General features: G+C 46.8%; 1 long non-coding RNA gene across 2 annotated transcripts; it reads right to left on the bottom strand.

The window, feature by feature from the left end:
- Positions 1-9,402: 9,402 nt before the first annotated feature.
- LOC136506059 (uncharacterized) lies at positions 9,403-13,606 on the bottom strand. Of its 2 annotated transcripts, XR_010771394.1 has the most exons (4): positions 12,015-13,606; positions 10,750-10,892; positions 9,857-10,140; positions 9,403-9,772 (listed from the first exon to the last, which is right to left on the bottom strand). It is a non-coding gene; the product is annotated as an uncharacterized lncRNA (long non-coding RNA). The 2 variants fall into 2 exon arrangements; XR_010771393.1 differs by having other exon boundaries at positions 9,857-10,892.
- Positions 13,607-14,511: the final 905 nt, after the last annotated feature.

The raw sequence follows: 14,511 nt of genomic DNA, 5'->3' as shown, positions 1-14,511 counted from the left end.
CGTCCAATGGCATCCAGTTGAGAAACTGTTGCCTTCTCATGTAGGAGCTTCTGTGCCAAAGACAACATTTGGTAGAACGCCTTTCCAGTTGGCTCTGGCTCCTCCTCCTCATCCTCCTTCTCCTCCTCCTCCGTAGGTCTTTCAGCGAACGTTGCTTCGTGAAAGTCACCTAACCATCCTGCTACTTCGCCATCAGCATCAAATGCCTCTAAGCGTGGTCTCACCACCTCCTCTCTAGTACGATGGGCTTCACCATGGAACACCCACCGGGTATAGTTTGGCGTAAATCCATACTTACAAAGATGTTCCCCCATGATCTTCCTTGTTTTTCTTTTCCTGTTTCCGCATTCGCTACAGGGATAGAATGTGTCTCTCGCTCCATTAGCTGCCTTGCCAAATGCTTGGTTCAAGAAACCCTCAGTCTTGTCCATCCATTCAGGGGTGATTTCAGCCTGACTTGGGCGGCCGTGTACATCCACTCACGGTTATCCATCCTCTAGCATATACATGAGCGAGTAATATAACCACCAATTGCATCTGAACGGCGTGCCTACTGTCTAATGGGTGAGGATAGGTCCTAATCCCACCCGCGGATGCGTAGATGAGGTTAGTTTACATGCTCTACTTCGATCCGAGACAGAATTTCGGCAGCACCTCTCCGTTGTTCTCCCGATACACGTCCTGGAAGGGAGAGTGTGTATCCGGAGAACAACAGGGAGGTGGTGCCGAAACTCTGTCTCGGATCGAAGCAGAACATGGAAACTACCCCATCTACGCATCCGCGGGCTGTCCAAAAAAGTGGACAATCTGAAACAGATACGGTCTTAGATATGCGAAGATCCGCATACCTCCAACCGTATCTGTTTCGAACGGGAGACGCCTAACTGGGTTACACCGATCTACGACAACGATAAGGAAGAGAGGTTATTTATACCTAGGGTGGCGGTGGAGTCAGCCTAGCGGGGCAGTGGCGAGGCGACGCTGTGCAGGCAGGACCACAGCGCCAACGAAGACAATCGGTGTCGCCTACGTACTCCGGGTCCCCTCCGACGGGTCCTGCTCTGCAAAAGAAGAATTATAATACTATAAGTTAAAAATTTCGGCAGAACCTCCCCTGTACGGGGAGGTTTCCAAAACCTGCAGGACCCTCGCGTGACGAGCACTTCAGTGTACTTTGGACTCGCTCGAGATCGAGTGCTTTGTTAAGCACAATGGACTCTCTTACGATCAAGCACTATAAGGGATATGACATGTGTCACGAACGTGCGTAAAGCAGTTTCTAAAGGTCGTTGCTTTTTCTCCTTGATATTGTTTCAATTTGTGTTATGCATTTTGTTCACTTGACCGTAGCCCCCGTGCATAGGACACCAGCCATACGATGGTGTGACCCGTACAATATTGGGTTGTGGCATAAGTCATTGTTGCTAACAAAGCCTTACACATAGACATATTATACAGGTACTTAAATCATCGAGAAAAAGACATGCATGCATCGGAGTACGATTATTATGTGTAGTAGCCCCTGACTCTCCACTAAGTTGGGAGCCAATCTTAGTAGAAAGTAAGAGCTAAAATAATATAATTAAAATAATTATAGAAGCGACTTAGCTGATCCAACTGGAGGTTGGTGTCATTGTCATCGAGGAGGCAATGGTGACGATGTCAAATGCTACTGTGAGCGCCGCGATGAGAGACGGCAGGAGGTCGAGAGGTTGAGCGTTGATCGACTCGAGGGAGCTTATCGACAACGTGCCGAATTTGTTGTTGGCGTTGCCATCGTACGACAGGTTTGATGATGTCGATGCCAAGTGCTGTTGCGGACGACGACGAAGACCATCACCACTGTCTAGAAGAGACAAGTCAAGATATCCAAGGATATGCATATATATAAAAATATTTAATTAACATAAAAAACATGACTTAGCTCGGTCGACGCCGGGTGGAGTAGTCAGCGTGTTACGACGTCCGATTAGATTTTTGTGGCTCACACGGCTCGCTTGCGTGTTGCTTTTGACTCGCTCGATGGTCCACTTAAGTGCGAGATGTCTTGCTTGCGGCCCGCTCGATGGCTCGCTTGAGTTCAGGATGGCTCGCTTGTGCTCAGGATGGCTCACTTGCAGCTCGCTTGAGACTCAACGGCTCGCTTGTGGCTCGGATGGTTCGTTTGTGGCTCGAAGCAGTTGGACGGCTCGCTCGTATGTTATCGAAGTTGTTGTATTTGGCTCCATGCATGCACAATGCATGGACGCATGCAAATCGATCTCATCCGTAGTTGGCTTCCTCCGTACATGTTGACGCATTATTACGTTGACGCATGAATCCGTAGTTGGCAGGATTCCAACGTTGACGCATGCAGCCTGCGCTGGAAAGGTGTCGCCGTGATGTCGAGCCTCGCCGGCCGCTGCGTGCAGCCGACAAGAGATCCATGCCGCCAATGTGAGATGACGTGGAACGATGATTAGTGTAGTTAGATTCCTGCCAAAATAATCATGCGTATATGCAGATATCCGAATACATACTACATCATAGGATATTAGATTGAAAATTAAAGGTTGACTTAGCTTTGTCAGATGTCGAGCCCGAGGCCCCGCGGCCCGGCCCGAGCACGGCCCGGCCCGAGGCACCAGGCCGTGCCTGGGCCGCCACCTAGGCCCGTGGCACGGCACGGGCACGGCCCGGTGCAAAGAGGCGGCCCGGTGCTGCATTTGGCCCAGCCATGCGCCAGACAGGCCGCCAGCCCATGAAGTCTCCCCACCCCGCCGCATATATAAGCCGTTGCCTCTCTCTCACCCCCCAAACCTAACCCTAATCCCCATTCCTCCCCGTCGGCCGCCGCTGCGCATCGGCTCTCGGCCTCTCGCTCTCGCTCTCGCAGTCTCGCATCGCATTCTCGATCCACCGCCGCCGCCGCTCTCCATCGACCATCGTCTCCTCCCCGGCACCGGTGACCTCGCCGGCGCTCCTCCAGCTCGCACTGTGTTCGCTAAACCCGTCTCCTCCCTCCTTTCCTCTCCTCTCGCTCTCGGTGACGGTGAACCATGTGAGTTCATGTTCATGTCAGTCCCTCCTCCCCCACCTCGCCGCCGATTCTAACCGGTGTCTGTCTCATCCTCTCGTTGGCTGGCCTCTTCATCTCCGCCACCGGGCTCCGGGTTCACAGGTTCGTCCCTTTCCCTAACCCTAACCCTAGATCTGCTCTTCTCTGCTGTCTCTAACTCACTCTTCTTCTTCTTTGCGTGCAGGTTGGTGCCTGACGCCGCGTCTTCCTCCTCTGGAGTAGACATGGCCAGGCCGCCAAAGCACCCGTTGAGGGACGGTGCTGGAGCTGCTGGAGGTCGAGGTCGTGGTCGGTTGTCCGGCTCGTCCGCGGGCGGTTCGGGCCTCGCAACGCGAGGGGCGGATCAGCATCCCCTCGGCGATGGCAAGGACCTGGCGCCGCACCCAGACGACGAGCTGGAAGTCGAGGACGACGACGACCTACGTGATGATGCAGCCGGTTTGTTCGGCATCGACCTCGGTTACGGCAACCAGCCCATCGATCTCGATGGCGACGACGGTGGAGTGGATGCGTCCGCTGACACTAATGGTAATGGCAACTCAACCTCTGGTAAGAAGGTTTCTGAAGTTTGGGACCATTTCACTGAGATTAAGGAGAATAATATTAGAACTTCTGCCATCTGTAAAGTTTGTGGTAAAAGGTACACTGCTAGATCTGTTGCTGGCACTGGTTATTTGAAACGGCACATGAGATCATGTCTTAAAAAACGTGATAATGATCGTATGGTCCAGTCTAGGCTTGCTCTGGATCCTGATGGTTTGAAAAATTGGGTGTATGATCCTGCTGTTGCTCGCAATGAGTTATGCCGTTTGATTGCTAGGCTGGACCTTCCATTAGGGATAGGTGAGACACAGGCTTGGGAGGATTACATTAAGCGTGCTCATAACCCTTTGTTTGAAAAGGTTTCTAGACAGACCACCACTAGAGATATGGGTAAATTGTTTGCTGAACAACGTGGTATGCTTATGAACTCTGTGTTGCCTGCTGCATCTTCTGTTTCTTTGACTTCTGGTATTTGGTCTAGTAATGCTAAGGAGGACTATATTTCTATTGTTGCTCACTATGTTAGTGCTAATTGGGAGTTACAGAAAAAAGTGGTTGGTTTTAGGCTAATTGAGGTCAAACATTCTGGTGAAAATATTGCTGATAGGATAGCTAATGTGGTTGAGGAGTTTGGTTTGATTGATAAAGTATTTGCTGTGACTCTAGACAATGCTTCTTCTAATTCTAAGGCTATGGAAACTTTGACACCTATGTTCTTTGGTTACTTGGGTTCTTATCCTGCACCTACACGTGATGATCCTAACAAGGTTAAGTATTTGCTTGTGCATCAGCGCTGTGCATGCCATATTATTAATCTTATTGTCAAATCTGGCTTGAAGAGGTTGAAACATTATACAGAAGATTTCAGAACTGCAATTAACTTTTTAAATTCCTCTAATCAAAGAATTGCAATGTTCTCAAATTACTGTAAAGCTAAAGGTGTTAGACCTAGAAAGTTTGGCTTGGATATGGATGTTAGATGGAATTCTACTTATTTAATGCTTAAACACTTGCTGCCATACAAAGATGTCTTCTCTGTGTTCATTAACACACATTATGGGCATGAATTGTTAACTCCACAGCATTGGTATGTTGCTGAACAAATACTGGTCTTCCTGTCAATCTTCTATGATTCTACTGTTGTTCTTTCTGGAGTTTATTATCCCACTACTCCACTAGTTTTGCACCATATGCTTTACATTGCTGAACATTTACATAAAGCTGAAAGAGATCACAATTTTAGAATGATTGCTTATCCTATGAAGCTTAAATTCCTTAAATATTGGGAGAACATTCCACTAATTTATTCCTATGCATTCATTCTTGATCCTAGAGCTAAGATAAAAGGGTTCTTTAATGTGCTGGAATTACTTGCTGAATATACTGGAGCCACTTATAATAGATACTATGCTGATGTCAAAGATGAATTGTATAAATTATATAGCAAGTTTGAGACTAAGTTTGGCACGGCTAGGTCACAAAGCGTTGCACAGCCATCAGCTCATTCTGGTAAGAGAAAGCAGGCATTGGAGACCGTGGTGCTGGTGTTGTTGGTCCTGGTCCTTCCTCTGCTTGTTCCCCCTCATCTTCATCTCCATCTCCATCTATTAGTGAGCTCTCAGCTTACTTGGACAGTGGTTGTGTCACATCTTATGAGGATGAGTTCGACATACTTCTCTGGTGGCGTGACCACAAGCTGACCTATCCAGTCCTTTCTATTTTGGCTAGAGATATCATGTCGGTTCCTATATCTACTGTCTCTTCCGAGTCCTGTTTCAGTTTGACAGGGAGGATCCTTGAGGAGCGGCGGCGGCGCTTGTTGCCAGAAAATGTGGAGATGCTGACCTGCATCAAGGATTGGGAACTAGGAGCAAGAAGGGAGCAGCATGAACCTGAAGACCCAGAGATTGAGGAGGCATTCAAGAACATGTTCCTTGATGATGATGGAGGTGGCAGCGGGAGCGGCAGGACTGCTGCTGGTTCTTCTGCTACTGGTACTTAGTGAGATGACAGATGAGTGAGTGAGTGCTCTTTTGCCAGTGACTGTGAGATGAGTGAGTGAGATACTGAGATGTGGACTCACTGTCATTTTGGGTGGCAATTTGAACCATGCCACTATGGATTGTAATTGTAATACACTAAGACTTAATTCTGAGCTGGCTGCACTCTTTTTTCCTTTCTAGGGTTTTCCACAAGGATGAGTTTTACCTAGAAAGGTTTTTAATGAGGCAGCATTGCACAAAACAGCTCATTTTGTTATCTATATCTATCTATCTGTGCTGTGGTCTGTGCTGTGATTCTGTGAATGATGTGATGATGATTTAAGTGGCTAAATGCCTAAATCTTTGTGTGAATGAAATGATGATTTAAGTGTGAATGATATGATGATGATGATGATTTGATGATGATTTATTCTGTGAAACTATGATCTGTCTGTGAATGAGATGAGATGAGTGTTGAGGATGTTGATTTTGATTCAAATTTACATAGTTTGAGGAAAATGAGATGAGTTTTTTGAGGTTTTTAATGCAAGTCGGGCTGTGGGCCGGCACGGCCCGTCAAATTTGTCGGGCTGAGCGGGCTGGCACGGCACGAAATTCGGCCCACAGGGCCGTGCCTGGGCCGAAGGCCAGGCACGAAGCACGGCGAGGCATGGCCCGACAGGCACGACGGCCAGAGGCGCCCCGAAGGCGTGCCGTGTCGTGCCAGGCCGGCATGGCCCGATGGCCATCTATAGATGTCGAGCAGGCTGTCAATAAATCAGCCGCTGCGAAATTACTCCGTAAGTGTATAAGCATGTATGCACGCGTGGCTGATGGTCGGGCGCCGCTTAGCCATGCATGTGGTGATAGATGAGTCTTCCTGGTGGATTCCGGCTCGTGGCGGTCCTGTCACCCGCATGAGGTTGAAACACATCAGGATCTTTAGGTCGGTGATTGCCATGATTAGGATCTTTAGGCATTGATGTACGCATCGATGTGGTCGTCGAGTCTAGGAAGACTCTTTTGATGATTGGTATAATCACTTTTTGCACGAAATCCCCCTACCTGGCGTGCCTCTGTCGGTGATTTTTATCGGCAGATACTTGGTCCTTGGCAGAATTCGCTCGGTGCAAAGAGTAACATGGTAGAAACATAGAGATTTATCTTGGTTTGGGGCCCTCAGGAAGCGAGTAACAGTGATGAGGATATCACTCCGGACGTAGAAGCCAAAGAGAGGAGGAGCGCCAGCAAGGGCGTCCAACCCGTCTTCTTCTTGGTGGAGGCCCAGTCCGACTGAAGTTGGAGTCCATCTCAGGCTCTAGGAGTAGTCCTAGGTAAAATCAACGCCCCAAACGTATACTGACTCCTTTTTCGATGATCTAGATATGCTTAGAAAGCTAACTTGATAAGCTATCCAATGGCTTTGGTTTCACGTCAATATCGTTTCTGAATCAACGAGAATCATCGAAACAAGTCAGAGTACTGTCTTTTGGTCCATTGGACCGTGTATTGTCTTTGGGACCATTAGGGGCGCGTCCAGGAGGGGGTGATGTCCAAGACTCTATATTTAGTCGCCGCCGCCGTCATTAGGTTTGAATTTTGTTGCGTTCTTATTTTCGTTGTGAAACAGACATTGTTTGCTGTAACTGTACCGCCAAGGTCGCTTGTTGTTGAACCAAGGTCTCGTTCTTGATCTTGTTCGCCTGTGACGATTAGTCCTTTCGAATAAAGACTTGAACTCCTCTTTATATTCAGAAACCTCATATTTATTTGCAATTTCATATTGTGTTTATCCGTTCTTGCTGGTGTTCTCGATTCGCTTGCAGGAAAGCCTTCTCAGCGAGGTCAATCGCGTTGTGCGTGGTTGATAACCAATAGAGCAGTGGTGTAACGGTTGCGGGGGTCCGAATCAGTCTTGGTTTGAAGCCTAGATCGTGCACGTCGAGTTCTCCACCAATCGAAGTTATTATATCTATTGGAAGATCGGGCCATGTCTACATCAAACAACGCCCTACGTCCAGCGGTTCTACTTTTCTTTATTACGATCTCGTCGGGATGGTGAGATAGCGATTACAAGATGGCTATGTCTATCAAAAATCGGGAGCGCTAGCGCCCGGACGGACACGTGCGTCCGGATGCCCCTGTCTGCTATACTGCAGCGTCCGCCACACGCAGCAGGGGACCATTTTGCGCCGCTGCTCGTGCTTCCTGCGTCCCTCCTCTCCCCGCCGCTCCGTAACTTCCCTCGTACGCCTGTGCTGCTCCCATGCTACCGCAAGCATGCAGCCACGCAGGGCCCCGCCCCCTGCCCGACGTACTCTCCACCTCCCCCGTCCCTGTCGGCTCTAGGAAACCAAATGGAACAAAGGATAGAAGGAGAGATATTGCTAAAAAGGAGATGAAAATAGCATATGAAATGAAACAGATGAAAAATACCAGATAAAACATATGTAAATACCAGATGAAACGAGATAAAAATACCAGATGAAACAGATGAAAATACCCAGATGAAAAATACCAGATGAAACAGATGAAAAATACCAGATGAAACGAGATGAAAATACCAGATGAAACAGATGAAAAATACCCAGATGAAATAGATGAAAAATAACAGATGAAACAGACGAAAAAACCAGATGAAATAGATAAAAAATACCGACAGGTCCTCCGATCTATGTTTGCAACAACCATATGATTTTACTGAAACAACTGAAAATGTATTATTGCAACATGGGCGCGGGAGGGGAGGAAGGGGAGAGAGAGCTGCGCGGGGAGTGCCATGGATGGGCATGGCCGCCGACCACCACTCGAGCGTGAGAAGGAGCCCGTCAAACATCTGTTTCTACCTCGCCTCGCCTCCATCTCGGACACCGTGGACGCCGCGTGCGACCCCTGGGCGCTCCGCCTCGAGGGGCTCCACCTCCTCACCCTAGACCTTCCGGACCCCGTCCTCGCTGCCCACACCTCGCCTCGCGCAGAGGAGGCGGCAGAGGCACCGATAGGGCTGCTCGGCGGCCTAGGCCGGCGCGAAGGAGGACGGAGACGCGCTGGAGTGGCCTAGTAGGGCCGGTGCCCAAGCGCTGCGCCTCGGAGGTGAGGGGATGGCGTCGGTGGCGCGTCGGAGTGGCCTGGCAGGGCCAATGTCCAAGCGCTGCATCTCGGAGGCGCTGGGATTGCGGCGGCACTGCGGAGTGGCCTGGCAGGGCCGTTGCTCAAGTGCTATGCCTCGGAGGCCCGGGGACGACGGCGGCGGAGTGTCCTAGCAAGGCCGGCAACCGAGCACTGCGCCTCCGACGCGGTCGCGCGGTGCCGCACGCGGCTATTGCTCCGGCGGTAGGCAAGTGGATAAAGGAGAGAACATTAGAGACGGCCGGCCACAAGGATAAGAAAGAGTATGGATGAGCTTTATTTGTTACTAGGTAGTTCGGCATGCTCCGCCGCGCCCGCATGATCTACGCGCTGCTATGAGTAACGGTTCGGTCTGAGTGTTCGATTGGATCGATAGATCGGTGCTCTTTAAGTAGTCGATATAGGGCTGCATTGGCTCGGCCGCGCCCGCATGATCTACGCCCGCATGTTTGCGCTTGCGCGTCTTTGTTGTGTAACCTTTGGCGTTGAGTAAGTAGTCGATATAGGGCTGCATTGGCTGTCGTGGTTTGTTTTGTATTATTATAATATATTCCCTTGTATATACAGGCTTAAGATTGTGTGTGTGTGTGTGTGTGTGTGTATATATAGAAGTAACAATCAGAAATTAGCAGGCACACAATAATGTAAACATGTCAGCATAAGGTATGCTAACTAATCAATTCGGCATGTAAGTAGAAGGCGGTATACAAACTGCAAAACACACATGCATGACATAATTGACATCTATACTACAGCAGTGGCAGGTTCAGCGAGGCAGCAGGTAGAATGACATAATACTCTGACAAAGTGTTCTGAGCTAAAGATGCAAGAAATAGCATCATTGTACTGGGTGGAACCCTGCAAGTTAAGCTGACCTAGCAATAAGGCGATAACACTGCCTAAGGCCATAACACTGCCAGGAGTTGCTGCCATCTTTGCCCTGTTCGCTTCTCTTATAATCCGTCTTTTTCAGCTTGTTTTTTCAGCCGGAACAATTTTTTCTCTCTCACAACAAATCAGCCGGAACCATGTTTCGGCTTGTTTTTTTCAGCGAAGCGAACTGCATCAAATAAACTGAAGTAAGCATAATATATAGCTATGAATAACAATATTGAAGAAGAAACCTGAATCTCATTTGACATACTTAGTTCGACGTACTCCCTCTGTCCCGCTTTATTTGAGGTTCTGCAGCTCATTTGGAGGTCCAGATTCATTCAAAGCTACATGCATGTGGACAGAACCCATGTACAGATTCAAAGAATCTTTGATGTACTTGATACAGAGGTAAAACGTCACATAAAGCGGGACAGAGGGAGTATATAGCTAATGTTGGGAGAAGCCCTATAACTAAGTCGGGGAGAAGCCTCATAACTGAATTTCTAGTTTGTTCTGGCCATGGAAATGAGTATAGATGATAGAGAGAGTGATCTGTACAGGGCCCCAAAGATCCATGTATAACAAAAAAGTGAGAATCAGTATATTAAAAAAAACAGGACTATTTGATTTGCATATAGATAAGTTGCATCAAGAACATGTAGGTAGAGAAAATGGCAAACTAAGGAAATCATAAAGAGGTGACAATGCCTGAGTTGTAGTCAGTTATGGAACAAACATTGTGTAAAACAATGTATCTAGTTTTGTTCAAAGGAAGCAGTGAGCTTAAGCCTGTCATCAGACTGAAGCCTGAATCTGAACTGGAGGCAGCATTGAGGAACACATTAGTATTATTGAAGGTTGGGCACATACAAATACAATTGTCAAATATAAATTTAGGCTGCGCCGCTGTGGAGAGTAAGCAAAAGGAATTTTTATTTGAGGTCAGGTTAACATTTAGTATCCTGTAATTGCAAAGTTAAAAGTTACTTTTAATACACGGTGTGCATTATGTAGACAGAAGACAGATTTGTATGAGACAAAAAGGTGGGGGTATGAACATTATGTATCATAACCGTGATTAGTAAATTGAAAAGCACAAGATGGAAGGAGGTCAGTATTACATTAATTAGAACATCAGGGATCGTTACCATTCCAAAATACCTTATTAGGCCTCTCTGTAAGAGGTAGCACCAGAGTTTGACAAAACTGCATGGCATGAATCTTCTGCAGCAGGATAACCAAAGTACCACAGCATATAATCAATAAACACCATCCTCTGTAAAATTGTAGTGTGACAGCCTTTACTGCAAATGAAATTAGTTGCAGTTCATTTAATTCACAACTATTTCAGAATCATGTTAGGATTCATAATATGCTCTATGCAAAAACCTGCACTATTTGGCAGCTTAACATGAGTATCGATCACAAGGTCAGCAGAATAGGAAGCATGTCAGCTCTTCAAATAGGATTATTAACCACTGATCAACGCGGCCATTGTTAGGCCTGCAGAATGAGCATAATCCAAAGTATGTATTGTTGATAGGACTCTATCCATAACACTGCTATATGGGTATCATGAATACATATATAAAGAAAAGGTTGCAGGAGCAGCAAGGGCATCTAAAGATCTGACATTGTAAAATAACAAATAATGAGCATATCTAAAGAATTGATCAGGAAAATTAGAACAGGGGAAGGTTCAGAAAGTGTATATGTGCATGTATGATGGTAAAGAGAAATTAGAAACCTGCATATATAGAAACTATAGCATGGGCATCTAAAAAACTAGCAAGGAGAAATTAGAGCAGTAGGCTATCCCAAGTTGGATGGAGAACAAGTTGGCAGGTTTCATGTAAGAAATACTAACCCTATATGGATGTTTCAATTTTATCATTTGGCAGGAGAACCCTACCAAGGCATGCCCATCTAGAATGTAGCAATCTATAAGGCACTATTGTGAAATGCATCAAAGTAAACTGGAGCTGTACAGGTGAAGGATTGATGCATCAGCACAAAGAAATCAGAGTTGAAGCCAGAGGCATCTCCTTGCCAGCCCAACTAAGGATGAGAGGATAAAGATAAACAACTATATGAATAATGTCTTTTTGAAAGAGAGCTATAGTAGCAATAATGACCGGTCAACCTACCTGTGCTAGATGCATTCCAGAGGCAACAATAGATCAAACAGACGACATGATCAGAGCCAGTTCAACTGTTTGATCAATCTGGCTAGGCTAGATCACGTTCAGGATCTACCATTATGCAAGGATACATGATCTGACACGATTCATGTTTTGCAGCATGATAGCCCACAATAAGTATATCTATTAAAATGCATGGCTCGCTATATCAGAAACTAGATATTTCTATGAACAATAGGGGATAGAAAATATCAAGCAACAAACTGAAGATGTAATATGAAATACCTTGAGACCAAACCTTGAAAGATTGATTTGCTGTCAGTTGCTTCAATTGCACATTGATTTGGACACAATATATTTTAGCTGTGTCTCGTCCCATCCCTGACCTGTAAAAAGCAATGTTGATTAGGCGAACTTTTGCATTCTGAGCTGAATAGTTCTTGCATCACAATATATTAACATGGAATCTTAATTTGGTGAAACGGTGGGACTCTATAGATGAACAAAATTTCCTTTTCCAAAGTGAACTGTTGTCAAGATAATATCATAGGATATAAATGGACAATATTGCTGCAGTCAAAACGAACAATGCAATATCTCATTCACTTGCTAGGTAACCAAGTATCTTGAATTATAGATGGAATAGGCAATGAAAAACTGATAGCATGATTGGCTAGTTGGATAAGAAATTATTTCCCTTTTCACGATTCTCCTGTAGAGAGGGATCCAAATTAAATAGACGATTGATGTATACATTGCTGAGGCAACACTTAGGATAAGCACGCCATCATGGAAGGGATGATGCTAGTGAAATTATATTCCGCACACATGGAGAAAACTACAGATCAAACCAAACGTAATTACAAAAGTATTGGTGATTTTATTAAGTACTATTAGCATCAAGCATAAAGAAACTTTAGTCCAAACAGAAATGGCAGAAGGACTACCATAAATCTAGAAACACTCCTAATCTCATATTCTAATTATTGAAAGAAGAAAAGTGGAGACTATAATCAGCATGAGGTTCCATTGTGAATCAAGATCCTCCATATCTCCATTGGCATATAACTGTGAAGACAAAGCGATTTTTTTAGCACGAATGAACAATAAGGAAATGCTATAATAGCATATTTGTGCATATAAAGATGGCATGTACATATACATAAATAAGTATGGAGCAACAGTATGAGACGGTCCAAGTCAATTTGGCATGCAGCAAACTGAACCATCACTGGCCGGTGTTTTCTGAAAAAAAAACGGAATCGGTTTGGTCGTTTGGATGTCTGCCACCGCCGGTCCGCCTAGAAAACCTGGTAGAGGAGGGGCTGTTGCCGACGTCTAGAGTGATTCTTTGGCATGGAAATCACGTAAGTAATCACAAGGCATAACCAAATCAGATCCAGAAAAGACGCAACAATCAGATCGAGATCGAGAAGAAGGTGGAGATCGGACACAGATCGAGGTCGAGAAGGACGGCACACGAACCTCTCAGTGTGAGGACGGTGGTGACGTACTCCAAGACGGTGGTGAGGTATTCGAGGATGGCCGCGAGGTCCGGCGAGCTACTCAACGTAGAGTTGGGGGAGCCCATGCTTACCGGCGGAGATGAGGATGAGCGCGACCTGTAATGGGTGCTTCCGTCCCCGGGCTTGCCGACGCCCCAAGCTCTTTCGCCATCACTGCCTCTCCGTCAGGATCCACCGGCAAGGCCGTCCACTGAATCCGCGTGCGCCACCGCCGGGCAAGAAGAAGCGGCGACAAAGCGCCTCGCGCGCGTAGCTTCCGGTAGGGCCGGGCGCGGCATTTGCGCAAGTTGCGGCCGATGGTGAGGAATAGGACAAAGTCGGAGGCGACGACGGCGAGGAGGCCGGGCGCTATATTCTTTTCTTTGATTTGACGGGATGAGTTCAGGGAGATTGGAGTTTTTTTTAGCGGAAAGCCCAACAGGCCGGTTAATGGGGAGAGGCCAAAGCCATGGATGGACACGCACGAGCCACGTGGCTGAGTTAGAATGGAGAACAGTCAAAGCATTTTCGTGGCACGGATGCCAGGCGCTACATGGAGTAGTAATAATGGGGAGAGGCCAAAGCCATGGATGGACACGCACGAGCCACGTGGCTGAGTTAGAATGGAGAACATTATTTGAACAGTAGTCAAAGCATTCTCGTGGTACGGAGGCGCGGATGCCAGGCGCTATATGGAGTAGTATATATATTATTTAATTAGCAGGAACCGACGGGTCTTGGGCTGGCGCGTGGCCCATTAACGTGGCGTCCGGACGGACGGACGTCCTGCAGGGAGCGTTACCGATCGAAAATTCGATGATTACAACGGGAGGAAGAGCTAGCTATTTATATCCTTGGCCTACTTGCCCTACAAGTTACATAGTTGCACCCTAGTTGGAGTCTTGGCGTGATCCGTAAATATCCTTCCTTAACGGGCGCGTTGTGATCCTTCAGGACGTCTTCGGTTAGGATTCTGTAGCCAGCATATCTCGTGGTCTAGATCCCGACCATCGGGTATCCGGTCTTCGGGATGCCGAGGAGTATGGCACCGTCAATATGATATATAGAAAAGAAAGGTGGCCATATGGTCATGTGTTTGATTTCATTAGAATTATATTTAATTTAAGTATCTGAATAGTGACGGTTGATTATAAAAATCAGGATTACAGATTCTAGATAGCACTACCGTATCTCCACTTCCTAACTAGTAGCTAGTCTCTTGTCAAGGAAGCCATTTCCCAATGCTTAGGGGGCAGATATGCTAGTGCTTTCCCATG

Source organism: Miscanthus floridulus, chromosome 14, assembly GCF_019320115.1.
Source record: "Miscanthus floridulus cultivar M001 chromosome 14, ASM1932011v1, whole genome shotgun sequence".
In the NCBI taxonomy this organism is placed as follows: Eukaryota; Viridiplantae; Streptophyta; class Magnoliopsida; order Poales; family Poaceae; genus Miscanthus; species Miscanthus floridulus.
Note: the sequence above shows the minus strand (reverse complement) of the source record. Positions and strands in the feature narration are given on the sequence as shown.